The 15,895-nt window shown below is 37.3% G+C and overlaps 1 protein-coding gene and 1 long non-coding RNA gene across 2 annotated transcripts in view; one reads left to right on the top strand and one right to left on the bottom strand.

Annotated features, from left to right (window-relative positions):
* LOC107077096 (uncharacterized) overlaps nucleotides 1-8,452 on the bottom strand; it is a 49,394-nt gene extending 40,942 nt beyond the window's left edge. The window contains exon 1 of the long non-coding RNA XR_001478222.2: nucleotides 8,337-8,452. This is a non-coding gene — a long non-coding RNA (uncharacterized lncRNA). The remainder of the gene's footprint in view (nucleotides 1-8,336) is intronic.
* The window catches only part of sclt1 (sodium channel and clathrin linker 1), a 132,001-nt gene that overhangs the window by 41,957 nt on the left and 74,149 nt on the right, over nucleotides 1-15,895 (top strand). The gene's annotated exons all lie outside the window — the stretch shown is intronic.

The raw sequence follows: 15,895 nt of genomic DNA, 5'->3' as shown, positions 1-15,895 counted from the left end.
ACTTTTTGTTCCCTGTATTGTATATGACCCCTTACAGATTATTTGGTACACATTTTTGAAGTGCAGCTTTAATTTCTTATGGTGATCAGCTAATAGATAAGATTCTCAATCAAAAGTGAAGTGCCATGTGAAAAGTAAACATTCCCCTTAATGATGATAATGGAACATACAGAGTGGTTCAGTTTCCCTGTTGCCAGCCCGGGATTAGTTCTGGGTGTAAATCCTCGTATCTTTGTCATGCATACTTTGATAGAACTCGCATGCATAATGTGGTGCTGCTATTTGCTTTGGAACCCTACCTAACATGAATTCAATTTCTGAACAATCCTATTAGCTCAACTCTTGTAAATTAACCGTAAAACTGCTACTCTGGACGGCCAGAATATTTTTCTAACTTGATTCTTCATCGTTGCAGTTTATTCTTAATGAAAATGATACTTCATTTCTTTAAAGAGAAAATTAATTTAGAACTTGGCTTTATGATTGTAACCTTTATATCTGCAGAAAACCAATTGGATTGCTGTTTTTTTTAATTGAAGAGCTACACTGCCACCTACTGATAGACCCTAAACCCAGCTTTTCCAGTTTTTGTGTGCTTAGATGATAACACTGGATAGCTGCTAATGAATGTTGAACTGCAGTCCTGATGTAGTAACAAACCTTAAGCTGTTCTTGTGCAGAGAGTTTATTTTAATATCAATTATCTTTAATCTGTTGAACAATTGACATTATAAACATGAAGCCCATTTAGAATTTAAGACTAAATGCATCAAAAATAAAATAGAGGATGCAGCAGACTGAAAATTCCAATGTGTTTAACAAATCAGGAAATATGTTTTATCTGAGGACTACTCTATTGTAGGTATGAATCCGTTGATGCAATAGCTGGTGTTTACACAGTAACGTACTCATCCAGAAAATTGCTAAATATACTGTATATTCAGGTCTGTCTTTAAATCAAAATGGCAACTACTGTATTTCAGACTCAGAGAAGCATTTAAAACACATTGTTTTCACATATTAAAGTGCTGTGCTTTAGTCATCCACACTTAAAAGTGGAGTAAATAAAAATACTTCAAACATTTCTCTATAAATAAAATAACTAAATTGTATGTTTTCATAACACTATTTGAGAAGGACACAGGAAAAACCACGACAGACCAAGATCGTGATGTTCTTTTTCATCTAAAATGAAATGTTAGTGGCAGCTATGTTTTTTTCTTCATAGGTACTCATATTGTGATGCTTTACTCCGTTAGAAATAATTAAAAATGACAAAAAAGAACAGAGGTCAAAGTTAAACATAGCTTAAAGCTATCTTTTTAGAATGTATCATCGCAGATACTGTATGCTATGGAAAGACTGAGAATGCTGTTGCAACTCATGTAAATAAAGGATCTAGTGAGAGCTTGAAAATGTGTATTTTTGCATTGCTGTGTTTTTCCTTATATTTGAGCACTGGTATTGGTTAATGAACGCTGTATCACAAATGCTGCTAAATAAAAATTCCTTGCCCTCTGACAGCAGATCTCAGAAAAACTAAATTCTGTTTATCTATTGCTATATCTTTCATCCTAAATATTAATAATCCTCACCAGATGGAGCAGCACAATATTTTGTAATGCATTGCCTTATGCACCTACAGTATCTCTAGGACAGTGTCTTTCAAAGCACCTAGGTACAGTACATAGAAAGTGAAGTAACTCATTGATATTGAAAGAGAGAAAGGATGTGTTTTGGCAGATCTTCATGTTATAAGCAACTGGCCAATGCAAGTCTTTCTCGTTATAATGTGTTTAATTATTTAAAAAAAAACTTTTTTTCTTTAAAAACATAAGTTTACAAAACCAATGAGGCCATTTGGCTCATGTAGCTATGTTTCTTTTTATTTGCTTTGATGATTCACAGAATGAGTCAGTAGATTTTAAAAATCATTCTTTTCTGTCATTCTTTGCCTCCCAAACTTTCTAAACGGAGGGGATCAATGAGACTTTTCTTACAGAAATACCATTTGTAATCATCTGGAACCTTGGAAATGTGACATTTCATCTGATGATTTCCACTCCTGAAGCATGACTTGGGCGAGATAAGACCATCTCCTTTTTAGTAACAAAATGAAGTACATTTCAGAGACTCTAAAAAGAGTTATATTTTCCATGTGTCTGCCCATTGATGGGGCTTTCAATGCATTTGTTCCAATGCAAAATTTTCCTGACTCCAGATAAACTCCTGCTCAGTTTTTTTTTTTTGTCCAGAACTGCGGCTTCACCATCACTTTCAACCAGCGCTTATCCAATTCACAGTCACGGCAGCCCAGAGCCTATCTCGGGAAGCAACAAAAACAAGGCAGGATACACCCTAGACATGACACCAGTCAATTTCAGGGCACACACATGCACAAACACAAACACACATACTCATGCCAGGATCAATTTTTCCCAAAAGCCAATTAACCAACTGGTCTTTGGACTGTGATAGAAAAACCATAGCACCCACAGTAAACCCACAAAAACATACATTTTTTGCAAACTCAGATACACAGATAATTCCCCCGAAATTGAACACAGGGCTCCCAGCCCTGCAAGGCTGAAAAAGTAACCACTGTACCACTGTGCCACCAACTACAATATGTCTAAGAAAAAATGATTCATTTAATTTTTCTTTTTCTCTTGTAGAACCTTTGCAATTGCTTTCAGAAAATGCACAGAAAATTCTGCTCTGGAGCAAAAAGTTTTCAATAATCATCCAGTCAGAATAGTATTGAATGGAAACTATATGAGGCACTCTTCCATGAAGACTGCCAAATGTAATCCAACCCTTGCGTTTGTAGGGATATTCATTTCAGTTCAGATTGTGAAATCAAGTGTCACGTACTGTACCCTCAGACACTGTAGCTCACATGGTACATTTTGTAAGAACACATTTTGGTAACTCCAAAATGACGTTGGAGTACATTTTGTACAGGGGTTTGTACTACTTTATACTAGTGCAAGTTTACCCTACTTACTGTATTCTCCAACACTCAGTAGATCTCAGATGAGCTCTTCTGAATTCAAGCTGTTTCAGTAATCTGCCTGAATGGGCAAGTGTATTGTCAGTTCAGCTGTGGCTGCTGCTGTGAAATGCTTTGAGATTTCATACTGCCACAGTTTATATACCAGAAATATGAGTACTGTAGGTTTCTTTTGTCTATGCAATTGTCTTTTGCTCTTATGTTTCTCTTTTATTTTGAATTAACAGGTTATCAACGAATATTATACTGATTGTGATTTTGGAGTCAGTACTTACTAATGAGGTAGGTTCAACACTACCACCCTCACACTAGTACAAGGAGGTGTGGACTTTATGGTGGCATTATCTGAAGAAGACTAATACTCTCCACAAAAATATTACCCACCTCCCTAATACAAATCCCACCTTCACACAGCAAACTACAGAGCTGAAGTGTGCACAGCAAGATTTCTGACTACTACCATACCACACCCTACCTCACCCCCTTTTGAGACATACATTACTCATCACAATTACCTAAGGACATAGAACATCGTCCTGAATTAATGCTTTCCATTTATGACAACATGGGCACCCTCCATATTTGTGTCATTGTAATCACCTCTGATCCAGCAGAGTAAAATTTATGCTGCTTCTGTGTTGGGCTATACTGAATTCTCTCAATCCAGTGTTAATTCTCAGACACAGCTTCCATAACAAATCTAAGGATACTAAAAACCACGTACAACATTTATTTCAAATGAATAGAGGTATATAATTCCCCACCTGGGGAACATCACCAAACACCAGATAGCATAGACAGAACCATAAAATGTTTATTTATCATTGTTTTCATGATTATGGGGTAGCGGGGGTGGCTAAGTAGTTTTATACTAAGATTTGAACAAGCCACAGAAAAATATAAACGTTTTCACTACAGCATTGTTACAAACATCACAGCACGTAGAAACAGAACAGGAACAGGGGTACAGTACTGTATGTTGTATAGTATGAAGTGGTAAAATGCAGGAGAATGTCATTGTTTTTTTTTTCTCAGGTATAATTTTAGCTGCCATTTAGAATAATTGCCTCTTTGATTTTTCCACCCTAGACATAAGTCTAAAAAGCCTTCTGGCCACTAGTTAATAATAGAATCTGCAACCAGAAGTAAAAAAAAAGTTTTCAATATCAGCCTGGAATTATGAAAATGACATTCATATACTGCTCCGTGTGCTTTTGGTGTAGAGCTATATTTGCAATTACAAATTCTTTGAAGTCACAATAAGAGTTTTTCATACCAGCTATTAAGATAATAGATCTGTTTTTGCCCCTAGCTGAAAATGTCATCAAAGCTCATAAACAACTGTAAGGCATTATCTATCATTTTAAAAGGAAAATAAATCAAACAAAAAGCTACAAACAAGGCATTGTACAACAGGAGATTAAAAATTGAAATCTTGCTATTTTTGAATAGTGAATTAAAACCACTATTCTTTGTATGCAATGAACCCAATTACTAGAACCTCAACCTATAGTCTGAAAACACTGACAGTGAGCAATTTGTATAGTTTTAATTCAGAAATAAATGAGGATATTACTCAATTTGCCCGTATATACAAGCCTTTCAGCATCGAATAAACTGACATGGCTTCCTGTACAAAGCTAAAAATAAATTACCTGTTAGGTCAGCAAAATCACCTGAAGGGTTGTTTTTATTATGGCTACAAAAATCATGCGGTTGCTTAGATGCAGATGTGGCAATTAAGCCTACTACAGAGTGGCTTCTTCATACTAATTACCTAAATGTGAATCTGCTTAATTTCAGAATTAAGGAGGTTTCTCTCTCACACACACACACTTGCTCTCTCCATGTTAAAGGTGCAATGCACTACTTTAATGTACAGTAAGTGCTGCAGAAAAAGACAATTTGGTCATTGTTCAAGACACAGGGCAGTATCCATAGTCCTGTGTTTTTTTTATGTCTGGCATCAAATGCATTATGCAGTGTATGCCAAAGATGTAATATACTGTACACATACTTTGTACAGGAGCTACCGAAATTTGTCCACTTTGTTGTTATTGATGTCATATGTGAATCAGAACTACCGATCCTATTCCTTATATATAACCTTTTTATATAAATAGTTGATATACTGTATAATCAACTGTTTATTGAATTTAAGTGCTGTACTATATTTTAGTTAGGTATTAGAAATGAAACATACACAAGTTATTTTGTTATATTTCTCTGCATATCTATTGTTTACAAAATTCTCTTTAAGAACATAATCCTGGAAATATTTTTTAGGTGTTGTGTATATTGGATTTCATATGTCATATTAACGTCCATTTATAATGCAATTTGCATTAAAAGCAAGTCAGGGTAAGTAAATAGTTATAGTGTCTCTTGTGACCTTGAAAGCTCTGGAAGATTTAGCAGAAACAGACTGTGTGGGCAATTTTCTTTTCAGATTCATTGCTGATGGTACCACTGTAAAAAGATGTCACTGAAATGCAAAAATATTTGGTAAAGAATGAGCACACTTTGATGTTTTACCTGTGAAGCACTCTGCCTTTAGGTGCACAAATCCAAAGACCTTAGTTTCAAGACTCACAGATGTTCAAAGTCTTTTTTTTCTGATTTTAAAAAGCAAACTTAAAACACCTGAGGTAACTGAAGACTACAATGGCCTAAAATGCCATTTGAGTTTTCAAGACGTTCTTTCGGTGGAGGTTTCCTATGAATCAGTCATTGGCTGTAACAGAGTGCAAAACACTCTGTGCTGTCAATTAAGGTTTACTTATATCTAATCACCCGGGTGACTCATTTCTTTTTCAAGAGGAAACTTTTCCTTTACGTGTGCTTTTTTTTCTTTTAATCATTGCAGCAGTGCCACTGATATCCTGTACTAATAGCATCAGTCCGGAATCAACAAACATCATAAGCAATGCTTTTTTGGAAATCTTAATTGAAATATGGTTGATATTCGTGCATTAGAAACCAAGGATAGATCATCGGTTTAAAATGTTTAAAATCCTGTTAGAAAAAGTCATTCTACACATGGCTTTTGTACTACGTGCAATCTTTTGAGACCGGAGGTTGACCAGTCGCTGGATGTTGTTTAGAGTATTCTAGAGTTGTTTAACCACCACAGCACCTCACGGGTTGCTATGCTACAGGTACTGTATGTCTACCGGGTTTTGTAGAGAAACGATTTTTTTTTAGCACGGTAGCCTGCCTCGGCGATTTGTACCAGGCACTTTATCCCCCATAATGTAAAAATAAACCACATTAGCCTACCACGAAGCGGCTTCCAGACAGAAGTCATAGAAGAGAAGGGAGCCAGACCCAGTGTTTTAACTGCAACTAGGCTCATTAGCAAGTGCGGAAAAAAACAGCAACCGAGTTTACTGCGCGTAACAAAAGATTGCCACCTAGTGCTTTGCTCTAATGCCACGGAAGACGATTTGGCCAAACCTATGCCGACCCTCCAAGCCTTGAGACCACATAATCTAAAAGTTAAAAAAAATGCATGTCTGCTAAAAAATAGTAAATTAAAGTTTTGTGTCACAGCACAATATTAATGAACTGGCTTAAAAACTGTTTAATGTACAGAGTGGTCCGTTGCTTGAATTTGGCTAATTTTCAAAAATATTTTAACACAAACACCTATGTCTTCAACATATACAACAATAATATACCCAACTTTTTATTTTGTTTATTATATCAAAAACGCATCAGAAGTATTAGAACACATATTTTCACAAACAAAATCAGTATAATAGGGAAGGATCTACGGTGTACTTGCATTTTTAAAACCATGAAAAAATACCATAAAGTATACAAAATTGAAGAATAATACTTCTTTAAATCCTTTGTTTAATTAAATATACTGTGAGTACAGACTTTCAAACCATGTTTCACTGTTGTTCTTCAATTAGGAATCAACAACTAGGTCAGAGCAAAACCAGTTAAAGACACATCCTCTGAGAGGCTCCTGTCTGGCTTAATGCTTATTTTCGCTCAGCAGATCCAGAGCAGGAAGAGCAAGGCCTGAGGCAGAACTGGCAGACAGACAGATCTGCCACTGGTCGCATCCAGTCCCACAGCACATTAATCTTTCCCTTGATGACTCTAATCTGAGCCATCCTGGTGGCCCCAGGTCAAAGGGCAGCTTTCGGCCACTGTTAGTGATCTGCACAGTTTGAGTCCGAACTTTTGGTCTCGAGGATGTAGCTCTCATCACGCCCTCTGGGAGATGACCTTTACCAAATGAGCCAAATGAGTTTGGCTCAGAATATGATCTTGGTAAGCACCAAAAGAACTTGTTTTCCTGACCTTTTCCTTTGCTCTACTTGTAGTGCTGGGGCACTCTGGTGCTTGGAAAAAGCAATCCAGGCTTGTGTCGCTGCGTAAGCCCTTAAATACGCAGGTATTAATGTCTGTTTATTTGGCTCAGGCTAAAGCAGTGCTCTTCTCTAAGGTCTGGCGGGGCCTCATCTTGCAGTCAGCGTAAGGCTCCACTTAGTCTGTTAATGCTGTCGTGGCCACTTGCTGGACTGCTTCAGTTTTTTGCTCTCTTGCCAGACACCTACTCTCTCATTCACAGTAACACCTTTGCCTCTGCTATTTACCTCCCACTCTTAGACTCAGAAGCCTCTGTGTTATGTTACAGAGCTTCTTACAGTACATCTAATAAAGCTGCTAAATAATTACAGGCTCTACTGTACCTAAATGTAAAGGACAAGATTTCATTTTAAAATGGTCTCATCTCAGAAAAATAACTCCAGACACAGCCAGTGCCTCATACTTACTGTATGTACAACTGTGCTTTCCAAAAGGAAATATTACTTTTTCTCTGCAATAAATTATACTTGGTTCATGACAAAAATGCAAAAGTTGATTGATTTACATATCCTGCTTTAGCCAATTATTGTGTACAGTAAATGTTTTGTTTCTCAATATGCAGCCAGGTTTATCCTTGAAGTGTTCCCTGTCCATTCTGTCCAGGTCTGTATAATGTCTGTAAGCACATCCAACAGAATTCTGATGGTGTTTGAGAAATTCTGTTACTTGGGGGACAGAACTGGCAATTTTCTCCATTATTGCTCGATCATTTAAAAGTCCCTGAGGCCTATAAAATTGCAAACTGCAAAAAGACGAGCTTTGTTCATCATTTACTATTAGTCACAGGCTTGTTTTTCTTTTAAAGCAACAATTTAACATGGACCCACTGATATTTAGTCGAATGGTTTCACAAGATAGCAACATCCCACATATCCAGCCATCTGTATTCCAATTATGTGCTACTGCATGACTTACAAGCATAAAATTGTTTGGTTACCTTTTGCTTTAAGAAGAACCTCAAAACAAGTGCCACAGAAGTGCTGCATCTTGATTTATCTTGCGTACCTGTCAGGTGAGTCATTCTTGTATATGGATGCGGAGGAGCTGCCCTGGTTAAAATCCTGCTGCTTTATTATAATCTATTGTTATACTCTAATGTAATTAAAATGAGGCTCAGGCTCAGCATTCAACAAAGAACCACAGTGCCATCTATTGTTCAATTTCCAACTTGTTCAATTACAGTGTTACAGTATTTTCTCAAAAAAATGAAATAACAGATAGCTCTTTTGTTAATAATTGCAGATCTTTTACATCACAAGAGCAACATGTTTGATACTTTATTTTTCTTTTGAAGTTTTCAGACACATGGAAATGATGATACATGGTATCATGAGACAGTAACAGATTCATTTTTTATTTGAAGGATGCATTACAAAAATGTGTTAAATAGCCATAGTAAATTACATTCATCTAATGGCTAAGCAGCTGGTAGTATACAAAAGGATGACCTCAAAATACTGTAGATAATATACTGTATGTACAGTACAGTGCTTTGAAAACATATCCAGACCCCTCCAAAGGTGTCCCATTGTTTTAAATTACATAATGTTGCATTCTTGTTTTTTAAACTTAATATTTTATTGAAAACATGAATGCTCAAGCTTCTAAGGGTAAGATAAGTTAAAGTAAAAGTCAGAAAAAAACTAAAGAGAAACAACTGAAATGAGTCGAATGCATAATTTCCAGACCTGTGAACTCAGTATTTGGTGGAAGCATCTTTTGTAGCAATTAAAGCCACAAACCTGTTTGGTTTAAAGATTAAAGATGAGCTTTACTGTAGTTTTTACATAGTTTTATTGAGAGAAGAAACCAAGGTAGAAGAAAATGCTTTCGTACAGTACGTCTTGGGTGGAGCTTCAACGTGCTGACATTGAATCAAAACACATGGAAAAAGCAACCATTGAGTTCATTTGGAGAAAGTAGTGAGAAATGCTAGACTGGCAGGGTCAAACTGGCGATTACTAGCTGAAGAAAAAGTTGAAAATACTCCAACATGAATGTAAAGTGGCTGCAGCAAACCATCTCAAATGATAACTTGGTGAGCTCAACAGGTTACAGATTTCATGCCTCAAAAGGATATGCCACCAAATACTGACTTTAACACTCTGGAATGTACTGAAAGTGAATGTTTCCTGATTCGACGGCCCTTTGAAATAGCTGGGTTGAATACAAATTATGTTTTCTTTCTAATATGATCAAATGTATGCATGGAATCACCCAATAATAATCTGTATATTACATTGTACTTGCCATCCATATTAATCTCATGATCACAAATAAAAAATTGATGGTAAATCCAAAATGACCATATTGACTTTCCTATCCCAGTACATTTGGAGGGTATTGTATGTACCATGTCCCTAAAAAAATAGCCGGTGTAATATATCATATAATTTCCTGGATTCAGCTGCATAATCAATCACAAGAGAGGCCATGGTTTCATTCATTGAATGATTTCCCTATTGCTATGCTCAACACACATTTATTCTCATTTAATTTGTCAACATGCTAATGACACCTAATGCTTTTTCCCCAATAACTGTCAGTCAGCAGACACATTACCTGATGAAAGCGCTGATCTGGCACTCATTGATCTTTCCTCCCCACCCCGGCAATGAGCTGCTTAAAGCTGGCATCCAGGTGTTGTCTGGACCCTATTTCTCTTTCGTTGGCAGTGAGAAGATACATTTATACCTTGCCAGGCAGTGCCTCCCTTCTCCAGGTGCCAAGGCCTCATCTGCTCCTCAGCAGCACACTTCTTCACCATTGAGCCTGGCAAACAAGCCACAACACAACCCACCTGCCTGGGACCCGTGTTGCACCTTGGTACAACATTCGCTATATTTCCCAAGTTACTTCATAGCTCATTGAGTCCCACAGCCTTGTTAGGCAACTTAGTCTGGCTCTAGAAAGATATCCTAACTACAGGTCCCTATCTTTCTACTTTCTGATCCCATTTGGGCAGGGAAGTACCTCTATAACAAATACGGCAGCAGCCAGTTTTGTGTGTTGTTCCTTCTGAGCTGGAGTCTGGCCACACAGACTGTCTCTCTTCACACTTCTCTTTTATAAGCCTCTTGATTATGAATAGAAGCATGGCTAATTGAATGGAGAATCTATTCTGACAGCTCTTCCCTCACATGGAATTCGTCTCATTCAGTGTTCTACAATCGTCCAGCCCAGGTGAATTCCACAGCTCTTTTCCATTGCTCAGTGGCCATTTTAGCTTATGGCCACTCCTCCTGTGGAGCTAACTCTCCTTGTATTAGAAGGAGATAGTCCTTCAATAGGTGCTTTGGAGATTCTGCTCTACATACAGTAACACATACAGTACAGTACTATGGCAACAAAATTACCCTGCAAAGGAAATTAACTGCATCCTGTATGGCAACAGGATTTCCTGCAAAGAGTATGCATTAATCCTCTCGAAAGCAGTGTGTTTTCCTATAGCCATCTGACACAAAAGGAGAAATCAATCTCGATTGATATTGAAGATGATTTATACATTTAGCATATACTGTATAGAGCTTCCAGTGCAGCTGTGAGGCCAGAGAATAAGGAGATGGAGAAAAGCAGATGGCAGAAAACAGCATTCTATGTCCTGGAGTGTCAGCTGGAGTCGGCCCAGTTGAGCAGCACTACAAAGACGTTACTGACTTTCTTTGACTTTTAGTTCCTTGTGTCATAATCTGGTCATCGTATTTTGTCCCGTATCACCTTTCTTGCTGTCCATAGAGAGGAAAAAAACTAAGCTAATAGCCCTACATCCTCAAGTCCGCAGATCCAGAGAGCAGGTGGGAAACCCACAGGCTATGTGTGAACAAAAGTGATCTTATGTTCCTTTGCCAAAGTGTTGACAGTTCTGGGGCTCATTTGTGGATGAGCACCTCATGCCTTTTAATTGCTACTGCATACCTCCTACTTTGGCAGACACTCAGGTTTAATAGACAAAAATTGAGCTTGAGGGGGCAAACAGTACTGCTCTGTGGCTCAGAAAGCAAACGGACAGCAGGATCTTTCTCCCCCATATCATCAGAGTGCTTGAGAGATGCCTTGAAGGAACCCATATCTTCAGTTGTCACTTCTGAAAAATCACTGATGCTTCACTTCGGTTTGCAGGTCATGGTTCATAAATAAGCTATGAAAGAGTTAATAAAAACACGTTAAACTTTACAATGTAGAGATGTTAAGAAACAAAAACAAAATATTGGAACAGTGACAACTGTCAATTCTTAACCTTCATCTCAGCAGGACTCCCTGGTTTTATTAGGGAAGCAAATCAAGAAGCATGTGCAAAAAAGGGTATTATTTCAAACCTCATTACCCACCAGCCATGGGTGTCAAATGTGTGGTTTTACAGTATAATCATGCACTGAATTTGCAAATCTATTTATACTGTAGAAGCTTGCTAAAACACAGTTTTGACAGTAGCTGTGACAGTTGATGATTTTATTTGTCAATTACTTAATTGTTTGGCTATAGTGAAGCATCCACTACCCATCTGATGGAATGAGGGAGGTCATAAACCCAAAATAAAGTGAATGAAAACAGGGGTCCAGATTTTGTACAACATTGCATCTATTATCCAGTCTTCTGTTGCTGGATGAAGTTTAGCTTCATAAATCCAATGCTGAGGCTCTGTTTTTAACCCAGAGACATTTGCTGGAACAGATGGAGCACAGTGTGATTATCTATTTGCACTGCAGCACAGAGACACACATTTCAGTATGAGCCTATGATCATAAGTGCCTAGATACAGTGTACGATTTCAGCAGGATCAATGGTTCTCACTTGGTTTATGTTGGATTGCATCCATCACTCATAGTCAACCATCTGAAGCACAGCATTACATAATAAACATTCCTTTTTGCAGACCAGAACAACGTGGAGGTACTGTATCTAGAAAAAATGAGCACAAATAACGAGACATAAAACCTCAATTCCAGTAAAAAAAAACTGTGATGCCTTTAGTGCCCTGCTAATTTTGTTTGCTGTTACCATGGAGGCACTGAGCAGGACTGCCTAGGTCTTGTAAATAACTGCATCCCCTGACATTTTAGTGCATCTTAAAATATGTATGAATGCATGGTCGCCTACCTGCTACTATCAGAATAATTAACAGGATGTTCTGAAATTGGTGTCTGTGCAGCTGTCATTTAAATATTTCTAAAGATGATAAAAGACATAACAAGAATGCATATATAGATAAATTAATAACTTCACTAATTGTGGTAATATTTATTTGATGTTTGTACTGTTTTATCAGATCTAAGGTTCAAAAATTGCAATTGTAGATGTTTTTGAAATTACTACTCTTAAACTATCTGCAAGTTGTAAGACTGCAGCTGTGCACAGCCCTGACATTACAATAGCAGGGTTGGTTTGGAATGAAAATGTTTGCCTGTTCATCACTCATTTCATTAATAGACTAAGTTTTATTAACATACCCTTTTCTTGTTATCCTTTTTTAATAATTTTTTTCTCAAATTTAGAATTGTGTGCTATTTTTATTGCCAAACCGCTCAGTTTGGAATCAGAATTTTTGTCTTGATATCTTGGCTCACAGCAATGGCTTGCGTGCCAACACTGGGAGAGTGAAAAAGTGAATTCCGGCCACCCAAACCTGCTGAGTCATTTTTCGGCACAATACAATCTCTGCAGAAACATACAGTACAAGGAGATCAGTGCTGATTATAGGTGAGGCAAATCCCTCGCTGACATTCCTGATATCCTTTTTGCCAATTAAGGAGTCAAAGAGATTACTATTTATCTTAATACCGGGTCCTGGACAACTAATTCCAACCTAACCCAAATCAGGAAAACCCTCTGGTGACACCTACTGTAAACAACTGATTGCTTGGGCAATCACAGTTAAAGTCATCTTGCACTACCACCTAGACTTAAAGGTGAGATGTCAGAATGTCATGTCAGAAACATGATCTGACCAACTCAGAGAGAGCTCTTTACAAGTCCATTCTCTGAGAAACCCAAATTTAACATTTAATCCAGTGTTTCAAACATAGTTGTTGAACAAAACCAAAAGAAGCCAGAACAAAAGTACAGATTAAAAAATAATGACACTGATGTTTTCAGTATGAAACATGATGCACCATCAACATGAAAACATTAAGACACCAGCATTGGGTATGATCTTCCTAAGCTTAATATAGTCATGGTATAGACCTGATCAGTCTATGGATAGACTGCTGTGGGGTGTTTAGCCACTCTTCCGGTGGAACTGTAGCCAGCTGGTAAAATTTGGACGTTTACATTTGGGATCCAAAAGATTGGACTATATTGGACTCAGGCCAGGAAAATAAGCTGACTACATTCATATTTCGACATTTGTTTCTTCAAGTTGTGCCATAGAGTCTTTATAATCCTGGCACTTTGTGTTTGTGCATTGTCCTGCTGGAAAACCACCCCTTCCAAATTGGCTTGCAAGAGCAGAGTAACTGTTGGCTCAAGAACTTCACTGGAAGTGTTTAAGTTCTAAAAGTGTTCACAAAAACACTATCCAACACTATGTCTGCTGTCACATCACATGTTCTCTGATCCCTCAAAGATGGTGATTTAATCCCTTAGGTTTCAGCGTTACAACTGAATGGCCTCAGAGCATGCACATTACTTTCATGCATGTGATGATATTCTGCTTGACACGGCCTGTCACTCACAGAGCCGATTTCCTGGCTGCTCTGGACTAGTGTGCTGATTGTTGAAAGAGAACATTTTATTTTCTAGACAGCTTCTCTCGCAAAAGACTTCTTTCCATCATGCAGTAGCAGCCAGGTGATTTTCATTGCTCTTGTGGGATACAGTTGTATATTTCATTGTTCTTATATTCATTACATTCATATCTTTTCAGCTGAAAACCCAGTACTTCTGTTAGATCAAATGACTTTGTTAATTATCCCAAGAAGAATATGGAACCTGCTCAAAATGTAAAATGTGAATAACATAATGTACTGTATGTGCCCCATGAGCTACAGAATGATGGACAGGTGCCCAGAGTTTACCCTATCTTGCACCCACTTCTTGCCAGGATAGGCAAGATGTGACCTTGTATTGGATAAAGCAGTTAAAAAAAATGGATGAATATGCCTAATGTGCTGTATTTCAGCTTTTAGTAATCACCATATTTTGGCTTGACTTTTTAGATCTGGATCAATTTTATCTCCTTTTATTAGGGTGCATGAGATAACTGTAGGAAGTTTAAAAAAGAAAAGATTAACCTTTATTTTATCCCAAGCTCACCACTAAATTATGAACTAAAACTTCAGATCGAATTTCTGCCACTCTGAATTGGGCTGAAATCCAACAGCCATTGTCAGAGTGAACCCAAAAAAATGTTCTGTACAAAACCAAAGGCACATGATCTGTTCAGCAATACGTCTTCCAAGAACCATGATCATATGTTTCCCAGTAAGAAACAGCAATAATGTAATAAAGATCAGGGTGTTTCATTTATTTCACCAAATTAGAAGACATAAAAGCTCGCAAGGGGCTCCATTTTTCCTCTGAAGCAGTCATCATGTGCTATAATTGCTCCCTGGAGGTTACCAGTTAGAGCTCCATAATGGCCCCTTTGTTACAGAAAATTGCTACTGAGTTCTGGTCAGAGCTTTGCAAACTATTATATCAAACAACTAACAGAATCATGACAAAGGCCAAAAACCAATTGTTTATCCAAAATAAGATATGTTGTTCCGAATTTTAAGACATTCTGTCATTTTTTTAAATGCTTGTAAATGGTTCACAATCGATCACAGAGTATACTTAAGAGCACCATCTATCCAGAGATCACCTATCACTAAGACCACAGAGTCTTGGCCTCACTGCTGTGCTAATGTGCTGCAGTTTTATATTAAAAAGGAGCCAAATGCTGCCCAGGTAGTCTATTTCTCTGTCCTGTAGCCTGTCTGTCAAACTGCAAAATCATAAAGAGGATTCGTAATAAGGATGGTTTTATTATTTCAGAGTAAATTCAGAGTACACTCATCTTGAATTAAATTTCTCAGTTACAGTTTGTCATTTTTTTAAGGGCGCATGTGTACAACTAGGTATTGGCTAATACAAAATGAACTGGAATGCAATAATTCAGGAAACATATTTTAGACTCCCAGTTGGTGTTATGTAACACATTTTTTAAGGTCCTGCTACAACTGAATCACTGAATTATGAAATTCTCCACAATATACAGTACTAGAAGCAAAAACTTTCTGTTTGCATTATTATTCAATAAATATTTTGTTTTTAAAAGTGTATATATATTATGGAGACCCTCCATGCTCTACAAATAGAAATTAACTTTTTACTTGCATTCAGTTTCTGTTGTTCAGTATGATAATTGTCCACAACTGGAACAATTACAGTAAGACCAAATGGTATGTAGTATATTTTTGACAGTAATTTAGCTGCATTATCCATTTGCATTTCTTTGCATGTGCATTTATTTGCTTGCTGGCCATTTTATAACACAGAGCTAGTATAAAAATA

Source organism: Lepisosteus oculatus, chromosome 1 (genome assembly GCF_040954835.1).
Source record: "Lepisosteus oculatus isolate fLepOcu1 chromosome 1, fLepOcu1.hap2, whole genome shotgun sequence".
Classification (NCBI taxonomy): domain Eukaryota; kingdom Metazoa; phylum Chordata; class Actinopteri; order Semionotiformes; family Lepisosteidae; genus Lepisosteus; species Lepisosteus oculatus.
This window is presented reverse-complemented; position numbering and strand designations above follow the sequence as displayed.